This window comes from Aegilops tauschii, chromosome 6 (assembly GCF_002575655.3).
Source record: "Aegilops tauschii subsp. strangulata cultivar AL8/78 chromosome 6, Aet v6.0, whole genome shotgun sequence".
Taxonomy (NCBI): Eukaryota; Viridiplantae; Streptophyta; class Magnoliopsida; order Poales; family Poaceae; genus Aegilops; species Aegilops tauschii.
This window is the reverse complement of record NC_053040.3, coordinates 127,312,193-127,317,490: the sequence shown is the minus strand read 5'-3', so window position 1 is coordinate 127,317,490 and position 5,298 is coordinate 127,312,193.

The following is a 5,298-nucleotide window of genomic DNA, read 5'->3' as shown; positions in this document are numbered from 1 at the left end:
CAGTCTCGGGGTCTACCGGAAAGAAGTAACGGAGGGGGAACACAATAAATAACAAAGCAATCAAGCATCATAAAGTGCAACATGGCATTACGAGGTGCTAGAGGTGACCTAACGTAGTAGTAGGTGCTATTGGTGAAGGGGGAAACATCCGGGAAAGTATTCCCGGTGTTTGACGTTTTCAAACAAATGAACCGGAGGGGAAAAAGTTGCGTGTTTGCTATGCTAGGGATGTGTGGCGGATGAACGGGCTATGTATTCGGATTCGTCTCGTCGTTCTGAGCGACTTTCATGTACAAAGTTTTTTCATCCGAGTTACGGATTAAAAGATATAATTTTCAAAAGAATTTATTAATTTCTGGATTTTAATTAATTATTTAATTTAATTCGAAATTGGATTTATGACATCAGCATGATGTCATGCTGACGTCAACAGTCAACAGGGGTTGACTGGTCAACCTGACCAGGGGTCCCACTGGTCAGTGACACATATTAGTTAAACATATTAATTAACCTAATCAGGATTAATTAGGAGTGGGCCCCACTGTCATTGATTGATTAATTAATTAACTAACAGTTTAATTAGTTTAGTTATTTAATTAATTAGACATAATTAACTAAGTTAATTAATTTACTTAATTGATTAATTAATATTTTTACTTATTATTATTATTTAAATTCTTTTTTTTGTTATTAAACGTTCTGGAGTGTGGGCCCCCATGTCATAGGCACAGAGGCCATAGCGGGCGTGGGGCGTGCGGGCGCCAGCCCGAACGGGCGCGGTTGGGGAGCGGCGGCCACGATGGGGCGGACGGGCCTCTGGCGAGTCACCGAAGAGGCGGCGGCTGGCGTTGGGATGAAGGGCAGCGGCCCCGTGGGCATCGACGGCCGTGGCCGCAGCCGGAGCAGGGTGGCGCGGGTAGTGGAGGGGGCCGCCGTGGCAGACGACGCATGGCCACGGAGCAGCAGTAGCTGCAGGCAGTGGTGGCGAGGCGAGTGAGGTCAGGGGCGGGGCGTCCAGGCGGTGGTGGACGAGGGCGCGGGGGATCGCGGCCACGCACGCGCTGGGCGCGGCGGGGGGAACGGCGCCGGCGACAGAAAGGGGAAGGGAGGAACCGGGGCTCACTGCGGGATGCAGGGATCGGGGCAGTGGGGCGCGGGGAGGAGACGGAGACGACGGCGACGTGGTGACGAGGTGCAGGCCGAGGAGGAGGAGGAGGAGGCAGACTGGCGAGGACGCCTCCGGCGACGGTGACGGGGAGCGCCGGCGTCGGAGAGGACCGCGGCGATGGCGTCAGACGATGTAGCTTCGGCGACGGCGGGCACGGTCGATCCGGGCGGCGAGGTGGTTCTCCTTGCGACAGCGGTTGACGAGGTGACGGTGAAAGGTCGCGGCAACGGGGTCGGGGAGCCGTTTCCCTCGATCCAGATCGGGGGGCAGAGGAGGAGTGGGACGAGGGAGAGGGAGAGGGAGTGGGGGCGAGTGGGAGCAGTGGGGGGGTTAGGGTTTCGGGCGAGAGAGGATAAGGGAGTGGGGGTGGCCGATTGGGCCTGGTGAGCCGGCCGTGCGGCCTGGAGGCCTGCTGGGCCGTGGCCCAGTGGGGGGGGTCTTTTCCTTTCTTTCTTTTTTTGGTTCCTTTTCTTCTTTTTATTTTTATTTTTCGGTTCTGTTTTATTTTAGATACACATTGTCTTTAGCTTAGAAAAAAGGTAACACTCCTAAATTGATGATTGAGAACCACCCACTGCCATAAATGTTTTACCCTGAAATAAATTAGTTTAGAATTTTATTAATCGAAAAAGGTATTCACTTAATTGTTTTGCTGCAGTTCTAATCACTTTAGAGTAATTAATTATTTTATAAAAATGTTGTTTCTCCACCATAATTACCTATGCATTATTTGACACAACCCAAACAATTTAGTTTTAATATTTGAAAACTTTTGTTGTTTTGCCTATTTTTGAATTTGAATTTCGAATCAGTTCTGAACTAACGCGAGATTAACAACAGTAACCGTGGTGACGTGGCATCGTTAACGTGGGATTACTGTAGCCTAATTATCCGGGCGTCACATTGTGCCATTCCGTTTATGCTTGCATGTCCATTTCCATTTCCATATCCATTTGCCAATATGCTTGCATGCAATTCATTTGTAGGCATTCCAAGCTTTGGAGGCATTCAAGGTCCAACACGATGGAAAGTCCTTCAACCTCTCCCATTGTTGGAGGGTCATCAAAGACGAGGGGAAGTTCAAGACGCAATATGTCGCCCTCATGTCACGTGGGGGGAAGAAGGCCATGGAGGAGGTTGGGGATGGCGAGAAGCCACGGCCGCGGGGGAAGACCAACTCCAAGAAGGAGGACAAGTGGGATGCGTCATCGAACGCCTTGATCGCAACCGTGAAGGACATGATGACCAAGAAGGACTCAAGGGAGGAGAAGCGCCGGCAAGATAAGGAAGAACAAATGAACGCCTTCATGAAGACCCAAAGGAGGAGGCTTGAGATGGAGGCGGAGAAGCAAACGAGGATGCTTGAGATGGAGGCCGAGAAGCAAGCCAAGATGCTAGAGATCGAGGCCGCCAATGCCAAGACCAAGGCGAAAAGAAGTGGCTCTCGCTAGCATGATGACGGGGGTGGAGATCATGAAAGTGGATCTCAACATCGTGTCGTCAAGGAAGAGGCCGTAGTTCGAGAAGATGCAGGCCGACATGCTCAAGTTCGACGACGAGTGACCTATGGCGGCGAGCGCCATCCTTCTTTTATGCCGGCTAGTGTGCTGGCATGACCACGGCCGTGATGGCGTGGTCGAACTCCCGCCCCTTTTTTGTGTGCTGGCAAGTGCGCCAGCCGAACTGTGTGGTGTTTTTTGAAGCTGGCATTTGTATGCTAGCGCTGGCATGGTGCCGACATGAACTTCGGGCGACTTGGCCGCTGGCATGAACTATGCCGCGGGCCTTTTTTAAAATTTGCGTGCAGACATAAAATGGCTCGGCGCGTTGGGCGCACTACTGACTCAAATCTCAAACGGGGCGGACGCCGAGCAAGCGGCCGACCCAAACGGACAAAAAGCGGACAACAGCGCCGTCCGTTTGGGTCGCGTTGGAGTTGCCCTTAGAGCAACTCTAGCAGACCCCGCAAAACGCCCCGGCCCACAAAATAACCGCCAAATTGCGGGTCGGGGCCAGAAAATCTGCACGATCAGACCCCACATCCCGCCCCGGCCCGCAAATTTTTTTTGCGGGGCGCGGCAAATCTTCTCCCCCAACCTCTATCTTCACGGGCTGGGAGGCCGACCCGAGCTCAACCCCTATCCCGCGCGAGATTTGGCGGGAGGGACATTTCCGCGCGCCCTTCCCGCTTCCCGCACCCTCCGCCACCATTGCTTCCCCTCCGCAAGCTCCGGCTGCTCCTCCCCGGACGTCCCTCGCCGCAATGGACGACCCCATGTTGTCCCCCGTCATCGTCGAGGTCGCGCACGCCCCTTTCCCTCGGGCGGATCTCGTCGCCGGCCATGTTGGCCCCGCCGCCATCGCCCAAGCCCACGTCGCGCCTTCCCGCAAGCGGCAGGGCAACGTGATCGTGCAGGGCGGGAATCCGGCTGCCCCCGCCGCGATGGCCCGCGCTCCGGGCGCCAACGCAGCAGTGCGATCCCGGCCGGCGGCGGAGAAGGCCGGCAAGGCCGTGGGCGCAAAGCGGAGGAAGGTTCCGGCTTCAAAGAAGCCACCTTCTTCAACCTCTCACTCCATCCCCCCACAAGGAGGTGCTCCGGCGATGCCGTTCAATGGTGCCGCTCCCCCCGCGAGCGAGGTGTTCAACGAAATGGCCGGAAGGTATATCTCTTCGGTCTTGGCGATTCCCTTTCATTTTTCGCCATTATTCTCGATAGCTCGTGACTTGTTATCGTTCGCTATAGCGGTGGTTCGAACAATGCAACAACCGAGTTCGTGAACTTGTTGGACACGAACGCGGTTGACATTGAGCAAGCCCCTTTCGAACCATTCGACTACAATGAAACGGAGGGCGGCGCCGATGATCATGGTTGTGCGGACGAATTGGAGGAGATCGAAGCGGAAGCGTTTGAGCAATCACAAGCAAAAACTGAGAAAAGCCAAAGATCGAAGAACTACACGATCTTGGAAGATCAAGCTTTGATCAAAGCATGGAGTGCGGTGTCTCTTGATGCATGCACGGGTACTTCTCAAACCACCAAGAGATATTGGCAAAGGATCGAAGATCAATACTTCCGCATTATGAAAAACTATCCCAATAGGACTCCACGCACATTTCGGTCGCTTCAAGGTCGTTGCGAGAATATCAAACCTATGTGCAGCCGTTGGGCAGCTTGCTTGGAGCAAGTACGCAATGCACCTCCAAGTGGCACCGTGGAGTCCGACTATGTGAGTTTGTTTTGCCTTTGTTCAAGTTGTGCATCATCATAATGTATCAAGACAAATGATTGCATCACTTTTTTCACATTGTGTAAGACAAGATTGCTCAACATAGATACAAGGACATGGAAGCTTCGGAATGCAGATTCTTTAAATTAGAGCATTGTTGGGAGTTGCTCCAAAAGTGCGAAAAGTGGAAGTTGATCGACAAGGAATCCCCACCAAAGAGAGGCTCACTTACAAATATGGATGAAGATGAGGATGGCCCAAGAAATTTGCACAAGCCCGATGGCGACAAGAAGACTAAAGAGAAGATGAAAAGAGAGCAAGAAGCATCGAGCTTGAGGGAGAAGATTGATGCCATGGTGCAATCAAACGAGTTGATGTTGTTGAAGTCGTTGGAGATCAAGAAAGAGTTGGCCGAGAAGAAGGCCAAAGAGAAGCAAGAAAAATGGCAAATGCTCAAGGAAGAGGGGCTCCGCAAAGCTGCCATTGAGGAGAGAAAAGCACGCGCCTCTGAAAACAAATCGATGTCATTGTTGCTCGCCGAAGAGAACAAGATCATGTCAATGAACCGCAATGACATGGACGACGTCACCAAAACATGGCATGATATGGCAAGGAGAGAGATCTTGAAGAGGAGAATCGTTGCCTTGGTCGGTCCGTGTTCTAGTTCCGGTGATGTTTTCTCTGCACCATATGGTGTCAATGTGGATGATTTCGATGCGGGAGTTGGAACAAGCGACGGAGGTGGCTACGGTGGCGCCGATGAACTTCAAGATGGACTCCATGGCGCGGAGTGAAGATCGACCCCCAAGATGATGCCGGACATGGGCGCAAACCTTTGCATGCCCTCTTTTGCGTAATGAACTTCGCTTTTATTTACCCGCAAACTGTTTATGTCATTTGAA